The 19,557-nt window shown below is 42.9% G+C and overlaps 1 protein-coding gene across 12 annotated transcripts in view; it reads right to left on the bottom strand.

Annotated features, from left to right (window-relative positions):
- EPN2 (epsin 2) overlaps positions 1 to 18,699 on the bottom strand; it is a 79,359-nt gene extending 60,660 nt beyond the window's left edge. For 9 of the 12 annotated variants that reach the window (XM_029576360.1, XM_029576367.1, XM_029576364.1 and 6 more), the window contains exon 1: positions 18,578 to 18,693. The gene's annotated coding sequence lies outside the window, so the exon portion shown is untranslated. Of the gene's footprint in view, positions 1 to 2,704; positions 3,232 to 18,577 lie in introns of those variants that run through there. The other 3 variants (XM_029576362.1, XM_029576361.1, XM_029576358.1) reach the window with 3 other exon arrangements.
- Positions 18,700 to 19,557: the final 858 nt, after the last annotated feature.

Below are 19,557 nucleotides of genomic sequence, written 5' to 3' on the forward strand. Positions count from 1 at the left end.
GTACAGCCCGGAAGGGGCAGCATCGGCCTGCACTGGAGAAAACAGCGCTCTCATCCTGTCGGCTGCATGGGCCAGGAGGCTGGTGGGCTCAGAAGGCAGGCAGAGGATGAAAGCGTATCACAGAGAGTTTGCATGCGAGTGTGTTACAGAGGGTATATGAGAGAGGGGAAAAAGCTTGTGTGCATGTGCGCACAGTCCCCTTCCACTCCACCCACAATCTCAGTAGGACTGCAAATCCTACAGAAAACCACTTCTGAATACAAGCCAAGTCATCGCCAGCTCCCTCATAGTCCTCTACTTCAACTCCTCACCAACACAGGGTAACGGGAGACGCTTGACCTATTACCTTTCTGGAAATCTCACGTATTGACTTTCCTATAGCACAAATAATACTCCCCGACGTTATTTGCCGTTTGCAGAGTTTTCAGATCATACAGTCACTGTTGTAAGTATGCCAATGAAATTCTAATTAATGCTAAGGTAAAAAACAGATCATATGCAAATGTGTTACGTACAGCCCAGTCAGTACTGTATTGCAGATTAGTCCACTCTTAATACGAACACTTGTTTCCAAGTGCAGACAGGAAAAGGAACAACCACACATTGAAACCTCAAAGAAAGAACACCAAGGATACTGTGGAGCTTAGCACAATGCATAAAAGCTCTCCATACTACCCATCCTGTGCTATTGTACAGTAGGGAAAAAAGCGAGGATTCATGTGAGTAGCACAGCACAATGCACGCATTCAAAAGGCCTCATTTCCTCAAATGATCAAGAACCTTACACTCAGGAGCAGGGGGAGGCCCAGGCATTTGGTTACAAAGCTTCACTTGAGTGAATGGAGCCTTCTGTTGCCCTGCAAGAGAGTGATCTGCCCCCAGTCCATGCACCTAGGGACTCAGCGGGCTCCCTATTTAAAAAGTTAACAAAATGTCTTACACCTCCTTTTGACACTAATTTTAAGAGACTTCCTGTTTTCGTAATATTAAAAAGTGAACCCTGCTCTTAAGATGACAGGAAGAGATTAGCATAAACACACAAATTATAACAGATATACAAGCTTGCATCCATTGGGGATCAGAGACAAGAAGCCCTAAACCGTTGCTGACTCTGAATTAATAATCAGAAGTTAATTAAATAGCTGGTTAGGCGATCTCTCTCCAATCAAAGTCAGGTACAACACAAGAAGTGCCGTGCTGGGTCAGAGCAAGCTCCAGCGAGCCCAGTACTCTGCCTGCAATAGTGGCCAAATCCAGGTCACAAGTACCCGGCAGATCCCATAAGGTAGATCCCACTCCTGTTACTCGCTGCCAGGGATAGCCATAGATCGGATAATGTACTGTGGACTTTTCCTCCAAGAACTAGTCCTAATCTCTTTTAAACTCCGCTTTGCTAGGGCTCCGACCACATCCTCTGGCAACTCTGATTGTGCACTGAGTGAGAAAGTGCTTTGTATAATTTGTTTCAAATCTGCTTTTGGTTGCTTCATGAAGGGAAGAATATCTGGTGAAGCTAAAGACGAGGAGAAAAGAAATAGATGAAGAAAGAATGGCCAAAAAGGTAAAAGCAAGGTGACATTTTTCAGATATATCAGAGAAAGGAGAAAGGCCAGGTATAATATTTTAAGACTGAAAGGAGAAAAGGATCATTGTGTGGAGAAAGAGGAGGAAAACGCATAAACAAACACTTCATTTTGGTGTTCACTAAAAAGATCTTGGAAGGAAAGAGGAGCGTCGCTGGTTGGAAAGAGGAGAGATGAGAGTGTATGGGTGGATTTTCTCCCTTTCATGTCTCCCATGCATCCCAAACCATCTTCACGCAAGGGCCACATAAACCATAGGCTCCCTCCACAATCCAGTAGATATACCCCCACGTCTGGGTGCTAGGAAGATGCACGCACCCCAGGAGTTGTGAACGCTAATGGCAGCATCCTGGCCAACTGAATCCAGGGCTCTCACCGAGCCGGTGGAGCCAACCCACTGACAAACAGGCGATGCAGTGTTTCCAGATAGAGTCACCACTCCCCGTCAGATTAATTACATTATAGTAAACTAACCAGCTCCCAGAGGCTTATCAAAGCAGGATTTTCCATCCCTCCTGCAGCACCCTGGCCTCACACACAGGGTGCATTAATCTTTCCCAGCCACACTCATGTAAAACAATCACAGCTTAACTTACAATTCAGTCCCCATAAGAACTCATCCTTTCCTCCTTAGCAGCAAGTATTTCCTGGATTCATTCACATTTTCTGAACATTAATTCTCTAACTGAATATTTTCATTTCCTAGGTTTGTTTTTTTTGCAATGCAAGGTACAATATAACAAACAAGTCAAATGTAACCCAATATTTGTAAACACTCAGTCTTTTCCTGGTCAATGTGAAAAGCTGCTATATTCTCTGATTTATTACATTTCCTTTCTTGTTAAGGATGCACCAGATGGTGCTGTCATCAATTTCTATTAAGGCTGCCAAAAATGTAGATTTATCATGCTACTTATAACAAACGAAACTAAAATGACAAATACAAGGAAGAACATTGCCCTTGGCTCTGTACAACGTTATCAGTGCTACAAACAGCCCGGCTTGAGGGCTGGTGGTCCCGTGGTGTGCTCAGAGGAAGGGGACTTGCTGGCAAGATCTGTACACAAGGATCGACGTTTTCCTAGAAAGGGCAAATACCCGAGTTAATAAGCGTTTCTTACCGGGCCAGCTGCTTAATGGCAGGTCCCCCACTTCTGCACCCTGCGTAGGCAGCGTTCACAGCTCCTGGGGGAGGGAGAGTGAGAGAGTAAGGGAAACCTGGTGGCTGGTATCAGACCCCCATGATCTGGGGCTCCCAGGAGGAGCCCTGTGGGAGGATCTAGTAACATGGGGGGAAAATCCCCAGCGCACTTGCAAAACTTATGTTTGTTCTAATTTTATGAATGTTTTTATGCCGTAAGCCGCTCAGAGCTTTAAATATAAATAAAAACGAAGGCTCACAGGGTGCCAGGATCCCAGCACTGCTTCCAATTAAGAAAGGAAAAAAATACCAGGCCCAAAAAAAAGTCAATATAGGTCTATTTAAAAGGTTTACAGTTTGCAACTTCCAAGGTTTAAGGTGGGGTACAAGAAAACATAACAGGCAACAGGCCAGAGAGACATTTCTCTGAAAAAAGCAGCTCAGGCCCCTTGCCAGCCATGGGACCTGCCAGTATAGCCACTTTAGCTCCCAGGTCCTAAATGACATCACTCTCTAAATAAACAAATCAGATCACATTTCTGACAAAAATAGAGTTTGAGGACGGATAAAACCTTAGTGGCCAGATTATTTCTTTATACACAGATACCATATATCGTACATTCACTTTCAGGGCCTCAGATAACAAGGTAAATACGACTGGAATACAATCTGGTACATAGCGTATGGAGTTCTCCTTTTTAACATCCTCATTTTTCAACTGCAGGGCATCTTGCCCTGCCTTTTTGAAAAAGGACATTCCTTCAGGGCTACATCCTGTTAAGATAAATAAAACAAAACAGCAGAAGCAAGTCTCTTGCTTGCATACTTCAAGGAACACAAGTGGCTTCCCTGGGTTGTGTCCAGGCAGATGGGATTCATTCTCACTGCTGGAATATCGCTATAGTGGAATCTCAGCTAACCTATACCGTAAGAGAACAAAAAAAAAAAAAAAAGAAAAACCCTCGAGCAAATCAGATGCAACAGAGTTTAAAATAAACCAGTGAGCTGTGCGCCTCCTTTTCCAGATTCCGCTGTTCTGAAACACATGGCAGCACGGTAATGGATTCTAGACAGGATCATCTGTTAACCGTGCATTTAAAGCAGGGATACCGCATCGCTGCCTTTATAGTCACATACAAGGAGGGCCTCATAAGAAACGATAGTTGATTAAAAGAAAATGTGAAAATGTTCATTCAAGATTTTTCTTACTTTCTGTGGGGTACAAGAGTTATGAAAACGCACAGCAGAGCTTGGAACCATGAATGGTGCGACAGGAAGGCCTTAACCTGAGCCGTGTCTAGCAGGGCTCCTATGAAGTCCAACTGAAGTCACGGGCTGAGATGAGACTTTGGGTAGCTGAGAATGAACCTTAGTGACTCGGACAGTCAAGCACATGGACCCAGTGACCCCTGCCTGAGACGTGCTCTTGAACAGTCAATCATCTAGATATGGGAAAACATGCACTCCCAGCCTGCAGACACCATGGGTAGGCATTTTGTGGAGACAAGTGGGGCTGACATGAGCTTAAACTGCAACACCAGGTACTGGAAGTGCTGTTTTCTGACAACAAATTGGAGATACTTCCAGTGACTAGGAGCCTGTTGCAGACCCCCGGCACCAATGGAAGACTGGCATTCCTTGCTGCAGGGTCGCTTCAGGGGCATCGCAGCAAAAGCTGGTGGGGATGCTTCTTAGCTTCCCTCAATGCTTGGCCCAGTCTTTCCCCGGTGCAGAGGTTGACTACGAGGAACCCAATGTCCTCGGCCTGGAGAAGATAAACATGGTCTGCCTCTGGTGCCCCTATCCACTGGCAGCATCGACAGAACCGACAGTCCCACCAATGTCGATGGCTCAGTGTCCATTGGTGCGGCTCCTTGGTCCTTCAATGCTGAAGCCGAACTTCAACCCAAAGAGCTGCTTCATCTTGTTGAGTCAAAGCAGACATCCCTTCAGGGTATTTTAGGAGCATAAGCGGCAACCCCAGACATCATGTGATGCCCCCAGGCAGAAGACATATCATGTGGATCTGTGATGGACATGATCCTCGGGCACCGGGGGCATCGCCGAAAACTGGATGTGGCCATGATGGACAAAAAGGGCAAAAAACCGAAGGTGATGACGGCAATGGCCAGCAGGCACTAATGCATCGCTATCATGGGGAAATCGACCACAAAAAGAAAAAAACTTACCCTAATACCCTAATACCCTGACTGAGACATGCTACGGGAGGGTACAGAGAGGGACCAAGTGACTGAACAGCATAAAAAAAAAAAAGTTTTTCATAAGGCCAAAAATAGCCAAAGTGAGCTCACTCATACCGCAAGGCTTACAGCTCCGCGGAAAAAGACCGGAGAGGGACACCGCGTGGACGTGTGGTGTAGAGCATGCTGGACATGCTCAAAGTTCTAGAAACTGACGTAAGTTTTCCGCATCGGGGTTCCATCTGATGAGATCACCCATGTATGACTGCCATCCTGTTTGTTCCTGGAGAATAAGGTTTCCGAAGAGTTCCACTTACAAAGTTTCCCTGTATTTGACTTCTCTTATTGGGGGAAGGAGAGGGTAGTTCCTTTCTCATTTTTTCCCAGCTAATCAGAACCAAAGCTGGTACCCAACACAGAAAGTCTTCCCTGACAACTACCCTGAGATTTTCCCCCTATTTTAATACATCCTGCCTTATCAGTCTGGTCATCACAAGGGCGGCCCTGAGGCTGGGAGCCATACAACAGGATTCTTTACAGAACCCTGAAGCGTGGGCTCTAAAACCCAACCTTTATTGATGATGACCACACACACACAGTTCTTATGTTGCTCTCTGTCGAGAACTGCTGGATTGGTGGAATATAAATACATAATCAAAAATCCCCAGCCAACATTTAGGCCAATGCAATGCTGTGCACCAGAGCACACAGCTCGACGCATTTCCATAACCCCCGATGCAAAACAGGGCTTAGTGCGTCCAATCACACGTGTAGATAAGACGCATCCCTGATGTAAAAAAAAAAAAAAAAAAAAAGGTGCACCCAACGCACACGTTTTCACTCACCAAAATTAACGCCTGCCCTGAGCAGACAATTTTGGAGAAGCCCAAAAGATGCACAGAAAAGCAGAAACTACTGCTTTTCTGAAATTCCTCAGACTTAATATTGTGGCGATATTAAGTCGGAGGAACTAAAAAATTTAGAAATGTGTCCCCTCCCCCCCATAAAAAACACAACTTTTTTTTTTTTTTTTTTTTAAGTGCAGGCAGTCAGGTTAGGGAAAGGGACACCAAAACTGAGCTGACAGCCACCTCTCCCGGGCGCCTACTGCCGAGGAGGCACCAGGGGCGCACAGTTTCCCCATGCACCTCCTTTTTACCGCGGCACCAGATTTAAATATTAAAAATCGGGCACCTGGGAGATGTAGACTGGCACGCATTAAGGAAGTGGGCACTTACTCACGTGCACCTATTTAACGTACGCCAATACTGCATCGGCCTGACTGCGTGCAGAAAACCCAATCCAGGAACACAACTGGGGACCCTGCACATGGCAGCATTCAGCAATTCATTTTCATACTTGTGTTAGGACTGATCATATGCATTTTACGTTTGTCAATAAACATTTGCTAAATAGCATTAAACACAATCCTGGATACCTATTTTAAGCAGGCTGTGGCTTCTACTGTATTCTGGAACAGATCAGTTAGGAAAAGCTATATTAAAATGCTAAAAAAATAAAAAATAAAAAGATGCCAAGTTCAAAATTTCCAAACGACTATTTTGAATTCTGTGACTTACCAGGGGACTTGATTTACTTTCTCCCTACATACACAGAATGGGAAAAAAGCCTTTGTAAAGTCAAGAGAGCCTAGCCAAGAGAGTATAGCACTGAAATAAACATCCTGGAGATCCTAAACTCATATTCTGAAAACAAGCCAAAATTGGTGAACCCAAAAATAAGGGAAATGATTGCAGGTTTTGACTAACTGTTCTATGAAGTAATGTACTGAAAGCTGTAAAACCTCGAGATTTGATAGGAGCGGAGTCAATTACTGAAGGTAGCAGCATGGTAAGATTAATCAGGGTTTGGAGAGCCCCAGTTCCTAAAGACTGAAAAACAACTCCAGTAACTTCTGGGAGTAAATTACAGATCCAGAGCCTTCCTGTAGCACCAAACTAGCAGCAGAGCAGTTATAGCCACTGGGTTTCATGTTGCACTTATTTTAATAAGTTGACCACTTATTGCCCAGCCAGCAAGTAACCGATGAGTAAACTACAGTGATTCACCTATCTGAGTGACAACACAATAGCACTGTGTATTGTGCGCTGCCACTGCTGAGCACTGGTGCTGTGCAATAAGTTGTTGCAGGCTTTGGCAACATGCAAAGGCACACATCATGTGAATATTTTGCCTTTGTTGGATGTCAAAGTGCCCCAATATAAAAGAGAAGGCAATACATAATGGAATAATTTTACTGTGATCCAGTGCGTCTCACAAATCCACCCACGTGTCAAAAACAAAAAAGGCATTTCCTTCCAGCTTTACTTAAGACATACTAGGCTGAGATACACAGCTTCCTATACTTCACCTTCTTTACCTGGACCCGAGAGCCTTAAATTCTTACAAACCTGGATACTCCAAAAAGCAAGTCAGATTTGGGGGTTTTTTTTAGGCCTCTCAGCCATTGCTTCTTTTACATGTTTCACATCACTAAAGGCTTAGACATTTTAAGGCATTTATGCCTTTGTGATTATAAAAGTACATTTTACATAAAATCTAATGCTGGAATCCTATGCGAAATTCATTCTGGCTAAGCAAAAAAGCCAGTTTTCTGGCCACATAATTATAACTGTGACGTACCTCGAGTCACCCTTGCAACAACAACATCTTCTGTCCTGTTCAGACCTATCAACTTACTGGAGTCAGCTTGCAAGTGTTTTGCAAACTTGCAACAATTCAGTCTTTCAACCCAAACAAAACACATAATATGTTTATTAAATACCCATGTATCATGCTAAATGGAAAACACAAAAAAAAAAGTGTTATAAAAGATTTCTCAGCCTGATTTATATAGTTTCTTATATTTCAAATAGAAAGCATGCAGCAGTGTGCAGAATTCCCCCAGGAGTAAGGATCCATTAGCTTTGATTTCTGGCCACAGGCCTCGTGGGTTGGTTTTTTTTTTTAACCTGTGTGACAACACTTTATTGACCCACTTGGCATCTCAGTTTTACAACATTAAGGAACCATAATTAGTGCAAGAGAACAGAATTATGGGGAGGGGGGGGGGGAAGAAAACGCTCGTCAAGTTGAGCAGTGAGTGAGATGAGGGTCCCTAAGGCTCATTGGTCAAAGATGACGACGTGAAGGAGGGGTGGGGGAAGCTCCAGGGCTTATGGTGGTCAGGAGTGACCACTGCTGGAGAAATGTTTCTAGTGCTCTCTCTCTCTAATTTATGGAAAATCTGGCTCCCTGTATTACATTCTGTGATTAAGAGTTACTGCTGCACAACACATTGCACTTTTTTTTTCTTTACGTTATCCCATTTTATGAAAATATTCTGATGCCCCGGGGGAATAAGTTACAGTGAGGTAAGACACAACAGGAGCTAACCAGAAAAATAGGATGCAGCAGGCAGGATCTCATCCCACACCAGAGAGACACTGGGGTGGGAATTAAACACACACTGCACCTATTCAATATTCTGGCACCAAAAGAACCTATCACTTTATTTTTAAAGTACTTTAATTTTTATTTTTAAAAAAAAAACTTATTTTGTTCATGCGTCTCAGTGGTCTAAGAGCAGGGGTGCTCGGACCTGTCCTATGGGTCCCCCCAAACTCATGCATAGTCAGTAGGGATATCCTGAAAACCCAACTGGCTGGGGGGACCCGTAGGACAGGTCTGAGCACCCCTGCTCTACAGCACTTTGTGATGTTGCTGTTCTGCCATTGCTCAGTGCCTCATGAATTAAAGATGCTGCAGATCCTTTTTGCACACAAGCTATTTTTTCATGACTTACTTTACGCTCATTCTTAATGTTTTAAACCTCAGTTTCTATGATGTGAGTAGAATATTGTACTTCGCTGTTTCTGGATGAATGTGTTAGCACAGAACAGAAAAAACTGACCACCACTTACACTTCTTGTTTTAAGTTATGTTTCAAGTATTTACTTAAGTAACCATATTGGGACATAGGATTAGTCAGCCATACCCACTGCAGTCTATGTTGTCTCAGGGGTGTGATTCTGCAGTTGTTGGTGAGGAAGAGGTGTTGAATTTTACACGCTCCAGTTAATATAAACGTTACAGCAATATTTAGCCTTGCAGAGCATCATATTGCTGAAACACAACTCCAAAAAGAAAAAAAAAAAAAAAAAAGCATAGCATAGCATGATTAGCTGGATACAGTGTATATGGGCCGGGAGTGAAGGGGTAGGCATGCGTGCTGATCCCCTTCACTCAAGAGCTACTGTGCAATTATAATCGCTCAGGTTTTTCTTTGTTTACTGGTTTACGATTGTATTGCTTGTCATTTTTACTGCCTACGATTCCCAATGGCTTCCAGCAAATAGTTTCTATTAATGTTAAGGGGCTTAACGCTCCATTCAAGAGAAATTTGTTTTTTAGGGAAATGGACAATCTCAAGGCAGATATATTCGCTCAGGGGACCCATCTAAAAAGTAGATATAAACATCTACTTAAATAAACTAAATATTCTCACCGCTTTTTCACTCCCTGTTACAAAAGTGCTAAATTTATGGGTGTTAGCATCCTATACTCTGAGATTTTGTTTTTGATTGTATTGTGTGTCACAGATCCCATGGGTAGGTACTTGCTCATGCAGATTACGGTTAACGGTGCCCCATATACTCTTGATAATATATACGCTCCCAATAAGGAACGGTTATTGTTCTTTACAAAGCTACATCATGTATTGCTTTCCTCTTGTTCAGGCACCTTAATACTTGGTGGAGATTTTAATTTGGCTAAATCCCCTGCTTTGGATACTTCTCAGGGATCTTATTCGGTGTCCAGATGTCACAAAGAAAAATTAAGATATCATGGAAGACTGGCACCCAACTGATGACTGGAGAATATTCTTTCCCACCTCTTGTTCCTACACTTTTTATTCTCACTGACATGATTCTCATTCGAGAATTGATTATTTTCTGTTGGACAAGCCTACTCTCAGTAAGGTGACTCATGTGGGAACAGAGACCATAGTCTAGTCCGATCATGCTCCGGTATGGGTGGACATTACCTTTGACAATTATGACAGGGGAAAAAATGTTGGCGTCTGAACAAATCCCTGCTATTAGATGATGATTACAATAACATTTCGTCCAACATTCAGGATTTCTTGAATAGGAATGATACTGGAGATTCATCCCCCATAATAATATGGGATTGTTTAAAGACTTATGTATGCGGTCTCTTGATCTCAAGAGCATCTTACCTTAAAAAAAGGAAGAAACAAGATTGTCAGGATTTACGCCATAAAATTCAATATTTGGCTGAAAAACATCAATCTGTCGGCACCAAAAAAACGTTATCTATGCTTGCTTGTGCCCGTGAAGAACTCAAAAGATTTGAGGCATCTAATTTAGCACTCAAGTTGGAACTTGCCAAGCAAGAGTATTTCGAAGGGGGAGATAAAGCTGGCAAGTTGTTAGCCAACAAACTAAAGACAATTTCTTTCCAAAACCATATACTGAAAAATCAAAGATGAATCTGGTATCATTCAAATAAACAGTTCTGATATTCAAAATAGATTTCTTAAGTTTTACAGAGACTTATACAGGGCAGATACTCTCATCTCTCCTGTCATGACAGTCTCTACCAGCCTTGACAGTAGATATGAGAGATGGTCTGGATAAAAAGATTTCTAGTCCATTCTCCTTGCCATCAAGACTCAAAGTAGGTAAGACTCCTGGTCCTGATGGCTTGACTGCTAAATTTTATAAGCAGTTCGCCCCTTTCCTTGTGGCACATCTGCAAAAGGGATTTAACTTTTTGAGAGCTGGAGGATCATTGCATTTAGATTCTAATGTGGCAGATATCACCATCACAGCTGAAACCGGCCGTGATCCTTCAGTATGTGGGTCTTATCGACCCATTTCTTTAAATAATCTTGATCTTCAAATCTTAGTCAAAATACTAACTAGTCATCTTAATATCATCTTTGGACAGTCTTATCAGGACCAAGCAGGTTTTATCCCATGGAGAGTGGCTGGGAACAAAGTGCATACATTAGTGAATATATTGTGGTGGGCCCATAGGGACAATATAGATTTTCTTTTTCTCTCCATCGATGCTGAAAAAGCATTTGATATGATGCATTGGCCCTTTCTATTCTACACCATAGAGAAACGGGATTTGGCGAGTCTTTTTGCTCTTGGATCCATAAACTTTATGATCATCTAGGGCTTGTGTTAAAATGGGGGATATTCAGACTTTTTTGGTTGAAAGAGGTACTCATCAAGGCTGCCCACTGTCCCCATTATTTTCCTTTTTCTTGAATCTTTAGCTATTAAAATTCACACTCACCCATTCTTTTCTGGCTTCCAGCTGGGTAATCAGGAGTTCAAACTTTCGCTTTTCGCTGACTATATCATGTTTACCCTTACTGAGCCTCATGCATCTCTACTGGCATTCAAAAAAGAACTCTGATTTTTAATAAGGCATCTGATTTTAAGACTGGGAAAAGTCCGAAATTCTCAATATTTCTTGTAGTTCTGATACAGATGTTTCTTTACATTCCCAACATCCATTTGCCTTAAACTATCTTCCCTTGCTTGAGAAGATTTGGCATGATTCGGATAAATGGAATAGACGCCCTCTTTCCTGGTTAGGGTGAATAGCAGCCGTAAAGATGAATGTCTTCAGAGGCGAAGGTGAAGACGAAATGACTGGAGATTCTCGGGGGATGGGTGGGCGGGGGGGAGGGTTTGTGGGCCACTTACTCATTTCTACAGTGGTTCAATTCGCCTTGTATGAAAATGTGTGCTGTGCTTGTATTGTATTTCTATTTTGCTGATCTTCTTATGTGACAGCTCACTCAAAATATTTTGGGAGAAAGATGAATGTCTTACCGAGACTGCTCTATTTGTTCCAAACCTTACCTATTCCTATATCAAATAAATATGTTAAAAACATTTTAGTTTTATCTGGAAGAGACTCCCTCCTCGGATTAGTAGACATGTACTGTATAAGGCCAAAGATTGAGGTCTCAAGGTATCGAATTTCCTGTGGTATTATGCTGCGCCCTGTGATAGAGTGGCATCTCACTCAAAATATTAAGCACTGGATTACAAGAGAGCAGTCTTGGGTGCATATTATGCCTTTGCAGCCACTATTTGGAAGCCATGAAGTACCTGGCGAACTTGCTGTGACATGGTGCCCACTACTTGTCATAGCTTAAATGTTTGGAAAATGTGTAAAATTAAATTAGTGCGGACACGGGAATATTTTTATTCCACAGACTTATCTCATAACATTTCCTTTCCTGCTTGTATTCCTCTCGCATCCTTTCAAGTTTGGAAAGCTTGTGGAAAGTTCATCTGGAATATTTATGGGGGGCAGGTTGGGTACTTCCATTTGACACACTACAACTAAACAAACACCTGCCTCAAACTGAATTCCTCTTAGCAGCTTAAACATTTTCTCTAAAGCATTAAAGTGGGAACTCATTTGGGATTTGGAAGTCTATTTGAGGGATTCTATTCCATGACGAGTAATATGAAGGTACCCATATCTAAAATATATTTTTTGAACACCAAAGCAGAGGGTAAATCAGTTCACATTCGGGCCTGGAAAAAGGATCCGAAGCATGAGCTATCGGAGGAAGAATGGAATGTTATCTTCCTGAGGGTTAGAAAATCTTCAATTTCATCTTTAATAGTGGAAAATTGTTATAAAGTTGTATAGATGGTACTGTACTCCTGAAAAACTAAAAAAAATATACCCAACGTCCAGTGGTCTCTGTTAGAGAGGATGTGCTGTTGTGGGATCCTTTATACATATATGGTAGGAATGCTGTATAATTTCTTTCTGGCAGCCCTAATCCCCTTGTAGCATATGGGGTTGTGGATGCACCTCCAAAACACATGAGCAACTACGGGTTAACCAGTGCATTCGGCTGAGATCACTGTATTGCACCGGCCTCATTCTTGCTCCCTCCCGCCAGCCCTGACCCCCTTCTGCATTCTCCGCAAGGCCCAAGTTCTTCTATGTGTTCTCTCACTACCCCCACCAAGGTGCGATTTTTCAATTATCTCCCCATCCCAAGACCTGATTCCCTGTCTACTCCCCACACTCAAATAAACCTTACCTGCCGCCTTCCTGCTGATGTAGACTGAAGCTGCCCTGGTGCCTCTATCTGGACAAGCACAATCAACACTCCTCACCTGCCAAGCCAGAACCACTCCAAGCCCTAGTGGCCGACTTCGACTCTAGAGCTGCTCCCCGCTTGACCACAGCTAAGGCCATCTCCCTCCAGCCTGTGTAGGCAGATGCTAATTCCCCTACATGCCACCTCCCTTCCAGCCTGCGTGGTCCACAATTACACCACCTTGCTGGTGCTGCATGGGCTAATGCCACGCAGCTATTCTTAGTTTATCTGCAGCCCAACTGAATAAATATCAAAATTCTGTGCAGGGAGGGGGAATTCTGCATAAGTTCTGCATTGCGCAGTCGTGCAGAACCTTCCCCAGGAGTCTGTAAGCAAGCCACAATATTCCAATTAACCATACATAATAAAGCAATGATAAATTATTGATATTTGACAATCAACTATAAGTATCCTGATCACCAGCTAACCTTCCTATGCTAAAATGACCTGTATTCTTTTGGCAAATATGCACAACATACCAAACAACTTGAAAATAAAAATCAATCAGATCTCATCAAAACTTGCATAGGACTGAAATTTAATCAATACCACCTATGTACGTACACTGTTTTGGAAACTAGCAAGTCAAATTTTAAACACTTCTATTCTGAGGTGCCTTTTTAGCTGTCTGAAGAGCTTTTAATTTACAATCCTGTGTAACATATACTGGAGATCAGAAACAAAAGAAAAAAATCAAAATGCACTATCATGCACTGTCTAATGTGCACCATAACGCAATAAGATGATCTATAGCTATAGGAAGGATGAACAAGTCTTATTTGAATTCCATCTCATGCCCAAACGTGATACACTTGCATCTCAATACAAAAGCTGTCACTCGTTTTCCCAAGAAAAACTCCCATCTTCTAAACTGAACAGAGCCGTCAATTTCCCATAAGGGGTCGATGCAATAAAGTACATCCAGCCTGGCATACAGGTTTCCACGTGTTTTGGACACACCAGACTAGCACCCGACGCAGTAAGATTAGCACATCCAAAACACAGGCCCAAATGCTCAGCTGATAGAGCCCATCACATGCAAATTCCAAATAGATGAGGCTATTACTCTCCCAATGCAGAAAAATCACTGGGCATCTAACGCACGCATTTTAAAGTGGCAAATTTAACTCCGGCCCCGGAAGTAGCGTGAAGTCAATCCACAAGTCAAGGGCTCATGAGAAATGACAAAATACGGTGCTCTGTGGTTCCTCCTACTTAGTATCATTGTGACACTTAAATTTACTGTTTGAGGTGTTGAAAAATAAATGTATATTGGCTTGACTGAAAAAAAAAATCTTATGGATGCACAATTTAGATGCCCATAACAACGGGCACTTAGCTATGGACGTCTTCAGCAACCGCAGCAAAATCGTCCAGAAGCAGCAGGATAAAGACGGGCACTCGAGGTACTGAGCGCCCCTTGCAATTGTGGTCCCCCAATGCATTTCAGCGCCAGGACGCACAATTCTCCCCAGTGCATCCTGTTTTTTATGCAGCCTCTCAGTTAAGTACTGCATGCGCGTTAGGAAAACGAACGCTCAATGCAAGCCCCCGTTTTAGCATGCATCGTATTGCACCGGCCCCCAACTGTGGGCTGAACCACTAGCAAGGGAAGTCAGTGCTGTAGTAGCACTAGCAGCATCTCATGATTGTAAACAGAGAAGCAAAAAGTGCTTATGGGATAGGAGAAGTGTGTGTTTTACTACTATACAGTCTTAGCAAAAAGTTTACAGATCAAATACAAGCAGATATTAACATCTGATTATTTTAGAAACAAAATCATTTCTGATTAATTTCAATTATGCTAGTCACAGTTGACAAGGAAGTAATCAAACTGGCCTTAATTCTGCAAAATTTGGAGGGACACAAAAAACGCAGGCCCAGAAGTAACCTTCCACGAGTTAAAAATAAGACTGCTTACCACCATAAATTGTAAAGAAATTCAAATTCAAAAACCATCTGCCTTGGTCAGGCATGCCAATAAATTACAGAGAACTACCGATAAAACTGTGGCAGAAAGACAAGATAAATATTAAAAATAGCCTGGGAAAAGGCCCTGCTCTGATATTAGGAGTGCATTAAACCTTTTGGATAGAGACAAAGCCTTCATGACTAGGGCTACTGGTCACAACTTCAAACTTGTGCTACTTCAACCCCTTTTTGTAACCAAAAATAATTATTGCCCATGTAATGGAACTGAGTAAATGAAAGCTCAATGCTAATTATAAAACTCACCACAAAGATTTTTTTTCCACAAAATCAGCCATCTTTGAAGACTGTTTTCCAAAATTCAAAAGAACCACAATTATTTTTCTTGTATGTGGCTTGTTTTATTGTAATTTATATTTCTATTCTTTCATAGGCTATATAGAGTTTTGTTGTTTTTTTTTAAGTTGAGCTACTAATTGAAACAATAATATTCCCACAAAAAAGTGGACATCCAGTGAGCTCCCTGACATGGATGATTCTGAACAGATGCTTCTGAAAATCTTTTGCAATTTTACAGTTATCTCAGAGATGCCAGATAAAACGTGAATTAATTTAGAGAGAGTTTTGTGAATGGGTTCTTTTACTGTTAAAAAGTTGGTTTAATTCTTCCCCTTATTCGTTTTGTGAAAATACAATGTGCTACACAAGGAGAACAACTGGAAAATGACTGCCAGCCATCCGACCAGAAAGTATCTGACCTACCGTATCAAGAGAAATGACAGATTCTCTCCGCACAAACAGCTTTTAAGACAAACCAGTTAAATAGAGTTAAGTCAATATCATCAGGTGTGGTAACATGGAAAGGTTTGGCATTTTCTTTATAACTGTGGTGCCTCAGCAAAGATACAAACCATGAAGCAAACTCAACCGCAGATTATTAGAAAGGACAAATATTTGCTGCTGCATCACAGATTGAAAAAAAGGTAAAACAGATTAAGGCAGAAGGGTAAGTTATTTTATTTTCTAAAGCAGACAAAAATGTAATTTATCGTTCAAAGGTTTTGCAGTGACTCCCTTTACAAAGACATTTGGACAAGGTAATATTTTATTAAAGATGTGCAATGGCCAATTTTACAATGGCCACAGTTTTTTTAGCGGTTTCTTGATTTTACTGTTGCTGTATATCGTGTGATTATTTTGTGATGATTCATTGAATTTGAAAAATGTTGTAAGCTGCATTTAGGTATAAAACTAAAACCAGAACAAAGTTTCTGGAGGACAGGTCCATTGGCAACAACTAGCCAGGTAGACTTGGAAAACACTGTCTTTTACTGCTAGAAGCTGGGAGACAACTAGGCACGGATAAGTTCTTCCAAGTGAAGAACCATTGGCCCACTGTCAGAGAAGAGACGTTGAATGAAGGACCTTTGGTGTATTCCAGTATGGTATTTAAGATCATTTTGTAAGGTTTATTTTTGCCATCCAACAGGCATAGGAGACCTTTTCTTGCTGGCAGAGATGTAACACTGGCACAGTGTTGGGCAGTAGCTATTGATTGAAAAATCACACCATGAAGATAAAACTAAGTGATTTTAATTGCATTTATAAAAATAATTTCCACAAAAAACATGGCTCTTTATATGACTGATGATTAAAACAGATGCAGTTTTGTTGGAGACTTTACAATACTCTGTTGAGTAATATTGGCATCTCTGTAAGATGGTCATAAGGATAGTACAAGCTAATTTCTCAAACTGAGTATTGCTCTTGTATTTCAAGCAGTAACATAGGTGAATTTTTCTGTTTGGTTTGATCCTCCATGCTGCAGCAGGGTTTTCAAATGACAGAACTGCCCAATGCTAATTTTAATTACTCCATCCCTATCCACAGACTTTTACGGTTTGGGAAACAAACATGGGGGTAACTTGCTGATGCGGCGCTTACTATTTATTTATTTATAGATTCTTTTATACCGCGGTACGTATAGTTATACATCACCTCGGTTTACAGAGAAACAATAAATTAGCAACAGGCTTTACATATAACAGTTTAAACAGAAAAACATTTAACAGCAACAGGCTTTACAGAAACATTGGGTTTCAAGGGTAATATGCTAACTTCATTAACTATAATAACCATAAAATATTTATATTCAATTATTACGCAGTAGCAATTTAACTGTCAAAGGCAGAACCAAAGTCACATTAAAGTCAGTAGATAGAATTGAGTGACAGAGGGGGGGTATGGATTAGCAGTATGATAAATACAAACGTCAGGATAAGAACCTGGAGAAGGTAAGTATTCATATGGGATTACTGAGTTTTTACTACCCTTAATCACTAAGCCTGATACTTTTGATGCAGCTCCAACATTGCCTTCTGCTTCCACAGCAATGGTTAAGGGACACTTGATTCAAACAGCAGAGGGCCCTGACTTTTATGGTCTGGGAAACTAATAAGCATGGGGTAACCTGCACAGTGCAACAGATACTGGAATAAGCTTGCTGGGCAGACTAGGTGGATCATTAGAAACTTGTAACTAATGCAGCATAGCACATCAAAATTTGTACTTTTTTAAAAAGTGAGGGAATAAAAAAAAAGATAAACCAAGAAATTTATAGTAAAACGGACACCAAAATACTTCCAAAAACTTTTCCTTTCCACTGTGCCAACTCTCTTAAGTAATTAAAGGTGTCAGATCACACTCTGCCCAACAAAACAATGCATTGGTAGCAACTGCATTGTAAACAGAACATCTAGAAGTGTCTATATGTAGTCACGCAGACTTGTATATAATTGGTATAAGGTATAACGCTATAAGGGCAAAAAGTCGATTGGCAGAGAGCCCCGGGGGACCAAATACATGAATAACATATTGCAAGGTTAAAGACCTCGTTTCTGAAAGGATCTAACCTTACCCAAGATCAATGCCACAATATAAAAATGTCTTCAAATAAAACAAACAGCCAACTTCCTTTCGGTTATCAGCTGGATAGAAAGCTAATGCTTTCCAAGCTGGGAGAAACTGAGGGAACTTCAACTCGGTCTTGAAATAACTGTTGATCTCAGAGTCAGGCAGTAAAAAAGTGCATTATGGAAAAAAAAAGAATCTGCCACTGTGTTTAAAGGCCAGCGCGCATCAGAGAAAGTAGACACAAAGCCCCCAAACTGCTGCCAAAGACCACTCTAATGGCATTGCCAGCGGAAGACACAGGAGGAAGAGGGCAGCAGCAGCAGGCCAGGGCCCAAGGGGGGCCCCTGCAATTAACAGGGTGGGGGGACAGAGAGCCCCAAACACGCACTGCGTCCGGGGCAGGGGACGCTGGAAGCCCAAAACACTAACAAGGTACAGCACCTGCACCCCCCCAAAAAAGGCAGGCAGAGCTCACCCCCGTCCCCAGCAGCCAACACACGTGCAGGGCTTCCCACTGCCCCCGCCAAGCAAAGGGCCCGCGGGGTGGCTCCCCGCCGTGCCCGGGGGCGCGTGCCCCGCCACACACAAACAGGTTTCTGGCCGGCCGGCCGCCCGCCCCCTCGCGCAGACTCACCGGCTCACGAGCCCGCCTCCTAACCAGACCCCGCCGCCTTTCGTCTCTTCGGCTCGCCCAAGCCCGGGGCTCGCAGACGGAGACGCCGCCACCACTACCGCCGCCGCCGCCGCCGCTCTCTGATCCTCACAGACGCTGCGCTCCGCCTCCGTCGCCCCACCCCGCCCTACGTGACGACAGCACGCACGCACGCACGCCCCTCTCCCCCACCAGGGCAGGACTGGTGGGGGAGAGGGGCGAGGGAGCGCGAGCGGCGGCGCACGCGCAGCTGAAAGCTGGGTACATCTAGGCGCGCGCGCACCGGGGTTGCGATGCTGCATAGATCCGTAAGCCCATCGTCCCGTTTATATATTTATAAACAATGGCCGTGTTGTTTCCCTCTGTTTATTTAGTTGCTACTTGCATCCATGTCTGCCCGAGTTCATCTCAACTATAAAACTTCAAGGTCCTGCAAATTCCATGTAGCCAGATCTGAAAATATTCGGTTTTGGAAGATGACGGCGTGACCTATGACATCTTACAGATCAACTCATTTATTGAGGCATGAGCTTTCCAGTTCTCAGCCTGACTTCAAAACTCATGACTCGGTAAATCTGTTCATCTACTACGAAGTGCCAGCGGCCACGGCCGGTGCAAGGTTATTGGGCACCCTAGGCGAGCCTTCTGCCTTGCGCCCGGCACCCAACCGTCCAGGCCCTAGCTATTTGCTTTTCTCGGCCGCCAGCAGAATGACCGCTGCTCGCAGCCCACCGAGTCTCCTCTCTCAGCCACAAGCGGGATCTGCTCTTCGCGTGGCCGCCAAGTCTCTGCTTGGCTGTGAGCGGGATGGGCTCCACTTGTGGCCCCACATGGTTGTTCCTTGCCGCCCCCTAATGACTTGCACTCTAGGCAACCACCTAGTTCACCCCTTGGGATGCACCAGCCCTGCCATTTTTGCTCTTACGGACTAATATGGACGTTTTTATCTCCTGTTTTAGGAA

The sequence above is a fragment of the Rhinatrema bivittatum genome, chromosome 14, assembly GCF_901001135.1.
Source record: "Rhinatrema bivittatum chromosome 14, aRhiBiv1.1, whole genome shotgun sequence".
Taxonomy (NCBI): domain Eukaryota; kingdom Metazoa; phylum Chordata; class Amphibia; order Gymnophiona; family Rhinatrematidae; genus Rhinatrema; species Rhinatrema bivittatum.